This window comes from Octodon degus, unplaced genomic scaffold, assembly GCF_000260255.1.
Source record: "Octodon degus isolate 3935 unplaced genomic scaffold, OctDeg1.0 scaffold00018, whole genome shotgun sequence".
Taxonomy (NCBI): Eukaryota; Metazoa; Chordata; class Mammalia; order Rodentia; family Octodontidae; genus Octodon; species Octodon degus.
Window position 1 is genome coordinate 4,757,310 of NW_004524594.1, and position 8,853 is coordinate 4,766,162.

Sequence of the window (8,853 nt, forward strand, 5' to 3'; positions counted from 1 at the left end):
ATATATAATTTTTTATGTAAGAGAAACCATGTGATATTTAAGTTGTGCATCTGACTTAACTTCACTTACCATCATCTTCTCCAAGTGCATCCTTTTTTATTTTGTGTTCTGGGAATAAAACCCCAGGCCCTGTGCCTTCAAGAGCAAGGGCTCTACCACTGAGCCACATCTCCAGCCCATGTGATGGATTCATTTTTTCCTACTCGTGGTTTATCCTTCTTTATGCCAGAGTAGTATGTATAAATACCACATTTGTTTAATGCATTCATTTGTGGTTGACATATAGGCCTATTCCAAGATTTAGCTGCTATGAATTGTGCTGTTACAAAGGTGGATATATACATTCACAGTGTCTTTACTTACATTGGGAAGATACCAAGAAGGGAGAAAGTTAGGTCAAATGGAATTTCTACTTTCTGTTTTTTGAGGAGTCTCCATACTGGTTTCCGTAGTAGCTGTATCAGTTTACACTCCCACCAATGATGGAGGAAAGTTGTTTTCTCCTCAAAGCTTTACCAGCATTTGTTATTGGCTGATTTCTTTATGATAGCCACTATTGTTGGAATGAGGTGCAATCTGTGTTATTTTTATTTACATTTATCAAGTGCTAAGCATTCTTTCATGTGTTTGTTGGCCGTTTGCATTTCCATTTAGAAGTGGTTACTCATTTTGGGATGGGTCTTTAAATTTGGCAAAGGTCTAATTTTTTTTTCTTTTCAAAGTTTTATTGATAAACATATAGTAATGAGACAGTTTCAAATCAAATCGAAAGTACAGTTTTAACAAATAATACACTGCATACATTCTTCTCAGTGGTTAATTGCTGTACAAGATGCAGACTTGTGATCCTACTTACAAACACCACTAGAAAAAATCATTCTATTCATTAAGACAATGCAACTATATATCTATCCCAACCACTTTGAATACACAGATACAAAATGGACATTCATAGTTATACCCCAATTTTTTTTAAGTTCCGTTGTTGAATATTATAGGTGTGTAAACTCAGCAAAATATTCTAAAAGAGTACAGAAGCCCATAATAGCATTGGGTCTTCTGTTTAACTGGCAATGTCAGAAATTATTGACCTGAGTCCCCCACAGCTCAACATAACAACATGGCTTTACTTCCTATATTTCATCTTCATACTTTTCTACTGGATGGTTAAGACCAAGGTAAAGCAGGACCTGTGCAACAAGAGTTGTAGCTTTTTGGTCTGACAAGGTCAGTGAAATGCCCTCAGGATTTATCTTGAGATCCTGTACCTCAGATTGTAGAACCTTTGTCAGTGCAGCCATGTGGATGAGTCACGGCCATTGCTTGGCCTATGTGCTCTCTGTGAAAGCCTGAGAGAGTGTCTTCTCCCCATGTGACTCTCCTTAGGCACACTCTACGTCATCGATCACTTTCCTCTTTGGCCCCATTATCTTCTTGATCAGAAAATTTGGGACACTACCGAGGTACATGACGTTACAGTACAAGTTCTCATATGTCCTGAGTCTTAATTGACCTTAGAAGGGTAGGGCCAAAATGTTGGCTTTCCTTGTAGCCCTCCTTTTTCTCTAATTTTGGTCTGCAAACTTAGGTTGTTAACCATCCAGAAGACAAGCTTATTGTTATTATCAAACGATTTACGCTATCAAGCTTAACCTCACTATCTCACTGCATTTCAAACATCTTAGGCATAATAAGGAACAGGTATTTTTCATCAAGTATTGATATGTTGAACCTTAAGTCCCTACATAATATGATAAAGAACATTTAAAAATTAGATTATATTTTAACAATAGGATAAAGAATTCTATGCTTCTCATGTTTGCACATAAGTCCAAAAATCTCACCATATACAACCTTGAAGCAGGACTGTCACACAGTATTCCAAAGGTCTAATTTTTGACTTCTTTGCATATTCTGGATATTAGTCCTTGGAGGAGTAGTTAGAAAAACTGATTTTCCACTCTGTAGGTTGTCTCTTCATTCTGTTAGTGGTTTCCTTTCCTGTGCAGAAATTTTTAGATTTTGTGTGATCCTATTTGTCGATTCTTGGTATTATTCCTTTAGCAAACTGGGTTTAATTCAGAGAGTCTTTGCCTCTACCTATGTCTTCTAGAGTTTTATCTACTTTGCATTCCAACAGATTGGTTTTGGTTTAAAGTTTAAATCTATGATCCATTTTGATTTTAAAAAGAGAAAATTTTAAGCGACAACCTTTATATATCCATTTTTTCCCTTTTCTTTTTTAAAAATGTATTTGATACAGTGTCTATAGAGTCTGGAGGTTCTCACTACTAGATCTGACTTGTAGAGATTCTCTTATTTACAGCCTCCCAAGCACTGGGATTACAGATGCATGCCACTATGTCCAGTCTTGATCGCTGTTTCAGCATGCCCTGGGGTTGGGACTGGCACAGCACCCTGGGGACCTAACCCTGGCTGCTGCATCTGCCTAAGCAGGCACTTCAGTCCGCTAAGCTATCCTGCTGGCCCTTATTTTTTCCTTTTCTAATGACATGGTCTTTTTTAACCTTGAAAAGAAGTCTATGCAATGCAAAAGGTTCTCCTCTCCTTATCTGGATGTAAGATTTTGAAAGAACTCCTCCAAAACCAATGTAAGTAGCAGCATGGCAACTTAAAATCATAATATATTCCTGGATTAGCCATTGTGTGTAAATTTTATTTTGTAAAGGTCATAGACTGGCAAGCCCATTGCCTATGGGTAGAAATAATCATGTCTTAACATTCAGTCAATGTGAACCAGACAAGTTCCAATCTGTGCTAAATATAGTAAGAGCAGGACAGCTGGGGAGCCCCACCTTGGTGGACCAGATGCCTGAGGTCATTTCAGGACAAGTGCAGATCTGCTTTGAATCCATCCTCAGGCATTTCTTTACGTGATAATTGTGGCTGCTTCATAAATAATAATTCTAAGCTCCCTAAATCAGGACCACTGTGAGAAAGAAGGGAAAGTAAATTCAATAAGCTTCTAATTCATGGGGAAAGAAACAAAAAATTTAAAAATATACCAGTCACACAAAATCCTGCCAAATAGCCTGATTTGTTTTTTCAGTTAGCTTCTTCGAGAGAAGGCTGCACTGCTGTTGGGAAAAGAGAGATGCTAAAAGCTGGTGACAGCTGTGGGACCTTGGTGCGGCGGGCTAATGTGAAGGAAGATGTGGGAGCTTAAGTATGCCGCACAAAAGGATGTGGCTCTTGTTGAGTGTGGTCAGTTTGTGGTTTAAAAGGGTATTACAGGAAAAAAAAAATAATTGGTTTCAATTCCAGTGACTCTTGTCTGTGCCATTCTCACTATTAATTGAGTTACCATACTGTGCCCAATAAAGATTTAACAGAGCAAAGCGTGGCGAATTTGTAGACCCAGCGGGTTGCTTATTGGGGCTACACAGCCTGGCCTCTGCGAGGAGCACAGAGTGATGGGCTATCAACTTTACACTTACACTCCAGCTGGGCTCTTGGATGTTTGAAAGAGCTAGTCCGGGTGACTCTAGACAGTAAGTAAAAGGAGGAACCTCAAGGCACATACAGACTAATGGTGCAAAGAGATTTGATAATGAATTTTTGGTGAGTGAGATATTATCTTAGTATCTCAACAGAGAAGTGATATAGGATGATAAATAAGAGCTCAACTCCTGGAGTTACTGAGATCTTGTATGCAGTCTCAGTTACTGTGCCATGAAAGTCCTTCCTCTTTCCACTGTAGACTGGGATGTTTTCTCCAAATTGATTTGCACCCCATCATGTGACCTCCTTTGGAATATTAGCAGATGTGATCAGGCTTGACATAGCAGATGTGATCACTCTTGACCCCTTGAGAGATGGGGTTTCTCTTTTTGTGTATTTGTATTCACAACAGGAAGGACAAAATCACCCAGTTGAGAACAGCTAACATCGGCTGAATTACAACTGAATGAAGATTCCTAGCAAGAAGTTAAATGTTGCTGCAAGTCACTTAGTATAGACAGGCATGGCTTGTTAGGTAGCTGGCAAAACCATCTGAATAAACATACTCTCTTTGCTGTCAACTGGTTGTGTAATTCTGGTAGCATACCATTCTCTTTAGACCTTAATTGCTTCATCTGAAAAATGAGCATTGTAAGTACTACTACACAGGCAAACATAACATGAAGCAATACAGGTAAGTGTGCTTCACTGTACCTGGACACAATAAGCACTAGCTATGGTTCAGACCTTGCTGTCTTTTGTTTATCCCACCTTGAGGGTGCAGACTTCATGAGTGGGATTTTTGACTTCATAAAACAGATTTGAGTGAGCTCTTACTCTCTCTGCCAGGTGAGGACATAGCAAAAATACAGTCACCAGACACTGAATCTCTTGTTACCTCGATCTTGGACTTATTAGTCTTTTAAACTATGAGAAATATATTCTTAATTATTTATAAATACCCACCCATTTTGTTATAGCAGCAGAAACAGACTAGGAAAAAATGGGGTATACCGATGAATGTCCATTTTGTATCTGTGTATTCAAAGTGGTTAGGATAGATATATAGTTGCATTCTCTTAATGAATAGAATGATTTGTTCTAATGGTGTTTGTAAATAGGATCACAAGTCCGCATCTTGTACAGCAATTAACCACTAAGAAGAATATATGCAGTGTATTATTTGTTGAAACTGTACTTCTGATTTGATTTGAAACTGTCTCATTGCTATCTGTTTATCAATAAAACTTTGGAAAAAAAAAAGAATTCAGCAACCTTCAGTTCTTTTAGAAAAAGGAAATAAAGGCATCAAACACCAAAGAAATATTCAGTAAATGTAAAAGAGCAACACTCATATTATTTACTTTTGGTTTGGGAAAAATGGGCTATTTTTCATTAAGCATATATTATGCTAATAAAAAAAAGAAAGAGACTAGGACAGAGACAAAAGCACAATAGTGATAGCTACCATTTATTGAACCTTTGCTATTTTGTATTTGAAGTTAGGGTAAGTATTTTCCTGTACTATCTTGATTGGAACTATCACAGTCCACACAATTATTATCAGTATTATGAATACCTGTATATAATATTTAATCTTATATATGAATTTTCAGAGAAAAGCAATATGCACAAAATTCTCCAGGGGATAATTGGCAGAGCTAGATTAGTTTCCTAGACTGCTTTAGCCTGTTGATAGTGTTCTTCTTATGATGCTTGACTGCTTCATCCATCTTTCTGAAATACAGCTAATGTTACTATAGGGTGCTGTGATTAATTAAATGCTTCCACAATCAATAGGGCATATAATTTGTTTTCAATAACAAAGTTAGACATGCAGGTATGCACTCTATAAGAGCTCTTTAGTTTTTCCCTGGGTGCCGGGAAAATCACATTGGAATCATAGGAGGATGATGCCCATTCAGAAGGAGAGCTGTGGTCACCTCACCAACACTTAGGGAATGTCTCCTGAGAAGAGTATATGGATGTAGAGTCAGTGGGGCTAGCATTTTCTCAGAATTGTGTTGTTTTCCCTTCTTAAATCCTTGGGTGATGACTCTTAGAATACAAACAACCTCATGTTCTGGTGGTAGAGCTATCATCCGTCTTTTATTTCTTTTTTAGTTTTCAGAACATCCAAAGGGAAGCACCCTGTTTACTAAGTCTGGAAAGAATGTAAACAGGAAGTTCTGGGTCTCAGAGGCAAAGCCATTGAGCTGAAGGTGACCCATCATGGGGCCAGATGACTCCATGCAAAGTTGATGTATTGAGACGTACAGGATGGATCATTAGATCTGTAATTGGCAGAAGCCCAGTTAAGGGTGTATTTAGCTGAGCTCAACTCTAAAGAGACTGGGATTCAGTTTTCTCAAAGAAGCACTGCAGCAGGTCTGGGAACTGGAGATGTGAAATCACAGTGGTGACACATGGATACTTTGGCAAAGACTCAAAGCCAATAGAAAAACTACTGGCCTCTGGGATGATCAGACTCCAGGTTCTAGAGCCCTGGGTGAGACAGGATCATTTTATGGGTCTCCAAAACCCTGGCATTTCTGGGTCTCCAGTTTTCTTGGTCTAGATTGTTCGTTCATCTATTTCTCAATCAGGGCTTTAATGAATTGGTTTACATGATTGTGGGGGATGAAGGGTTTGAAGTTTGTAAGGGTGGGCAGCATTTTGGAAATTCAGGCAAAAATTGATATTCTAATTTTGAATCTGATATCAGTAGCTGAGGATAATTAGTAGAATATTTAGTTTTCAGCATTGTAGTCTGGAGGCAGAATTTCTTCCATTTGTTTATTTATTTTTTTTTGTTCTTAAGCCTTCACGTCTGATTGGTGGAGGTTCACCCACATAATGGAGAGTAATATACTTTAATCAAATCTACTGACTGAAAATGTTAATCCAGCCTGATACATACCGTCATAGCAATGCCTGCATTAGTATTTGATCAAAAAATTGAGCTCCAAAGCTAAGCTATCTTAACACACAAAACTAATTGTCAAACCTCAAAGCTGGAAACTATTCTTAGATGTATGGTTCAGAGAAAAAAGGTAAACATTATGTTCTATGTAGATTGTATAATATTTTCAGGAGAATGGAGTAAGCTTTATTAATGACTAGCTAATTGTTAAATGCCACTCCTGCTAAAGGATTAACATGAAACATTCTAAAGCTGAAGTCATCACTTTTGAGAATGATTCCTCAGCATAAAACTGAGCCCTATAAAGTTGAGAATTTCATTCAGTTACATTTTGCAATTTAGAAGGAATAGAGTTAACGTATGTGGCTGAAGGGAATGGGGAAGAATTTCGGAGAGCAGCACCAAGGCTCCACACTCAAAATTAAAAATATTATGGCTGTATTATTTAAAACAAATAATATCCTAGGTGTACCTTTTGTTATTTCACTTGAAAGTTCTAAATTGTCTCATAATCTATGATTCCCAACCTTTCCAAACAAGATTATTTTTAACATAGAAAGAATCATCATGAACTCTTATAAAATAATGGTTGAACTTTTATTTTTAAATTTTGTTGCAAGAATTGTTAGCACAAATGTGGAGTACAAAGTGATTACACTTATTGTGAGAAATTTGTACGTATTTCATCTTAATTCTTTCTTTTTGTTCCCTTCACTTCCATTTCTCCCTCTTGTTCTTTCTTTTTCTCTTTTTAAAAGAGAATACAAAATAGTAAAAATAAATTAAAAATGATACAGAATTTCACTGAATAAAATAATGCAAATTTGATGGTATTTGTTATACTGAATAGTGTTATCTTGGAAACATCCCAGATGCCCATAATGGAATCATGCCAGGGCCATAACCAGTAAATCAATAAAAAAGATGTTCCTTTATACAGTGGAGTACTACTCTGTCATAAAGAAGGATATACTTGAGACATTTGTTGCTAAATCATTGGATCTTGAGACCATACTCTTAAGTGAAACAAATTAGATACAAATGTGTAAAAGTCTCATTGTCTGTCTGGGGCAAGAAACTGAAAGTGTAAGTAAGAATGAAAATATATAATAGTATTTTGAGATAATAAGAAATTATTCAAAAGAAAAAAGGAAAGGAGAAGAGTTAGGAAACAAGACAATGTCAAGCCATACAGAGATATGTAGAAGATGGGCAAGGCAATGATCCTGAGAATCTCCAGAAGATTTTTGAATCTAGCAGTTAATTGGAAAGATTCTCACCCTGACTAACTATATATACTGATACCTGTGAACTAAGCTACTGCACTGAAGATGGTAATCTGTAATAGTAGTTTCATGCTTGGAGTGCCTGTCATTCTGGTCTTTGGAATACAGGCTGCTTGTCATGACATGCCAGTTGCTGCTATGAAGTCTCTCGGGTAGATAATTGTTCAAAAAGAAGGGGGTGGTGAATGAAAGCAAGAGATAGGAAAAGGAATATTGTGGGACTGTCCTGCTTCAAGGTTGTATATGGTGAGATTTTTGGACTTATATGTAAACATAAGAAGTATATAATTCTTTGTGCCTATTTTTAAAATATGTTCTAATTTTTAAATTTTTTTTTCAAAATTTTATTGATAAACAGATAGCAATGAGACAGTTTCAAATCAAATGAGAAGTACAGTTTCAACAAATAACACACTGCATATATTCTTCTTAGTGGTTAATTGCTGTACAAGATGCGGACTTGAGATCCTTTTTACAAACACCATTTGAACGAATCATTCTATTCATTAAGAGAATGCAACTATATATCTATTCTAACCACCCTGAATACACAGATACAAAATGGACATTCATCTGTATACCCTATTTTTTCTAAGTTCCGTTATTGAATATTATAGGTGTGTAAAATCAGCAAAACATTCCAAACGGGTCCAGCAGACCATAATAGCATTGGGTCCTCTGTTTAACTGGCAATGTCAGAAATTATTGACCTGAGTCCCCCACAGCTCAACATGTCAGCATGGCTTTACTTCTTATATTTCGTCTTCATACTTTTCTACTGGATGGTTAAGACCAAGATAAAGCAGGACCTGTGCAACAAGAGTTGTAGCTTTTCGGTCTGAGAAGGTCAGTGAAATCCCGTCAGGATTTATCCTGAGATCCTGTACCTCAGATTGTAGAACCTTTGTCGGTGTCAGCCACGTGGATGAATCACGGCCATTGCTTGGCCAATGTGCTCTCTGTGAAAGCCTGAGAGAAATTTTTCTCTCCATGTGACTCTCCTTAGGCACACTCTACATCATCTATGAATTTCCTCTTTGGCCCCATAATCTTCTTCTTTTTTTTTTTTAGTTATACCCCAATTTTTTTTTAAGTTCCGTTGCTGAATATTATAGGTGTGTAAACTCAGCAAAATATTCTAAAAGAGTACAGAAGCCCATAATAGCATTGGGTCTTCTGTTT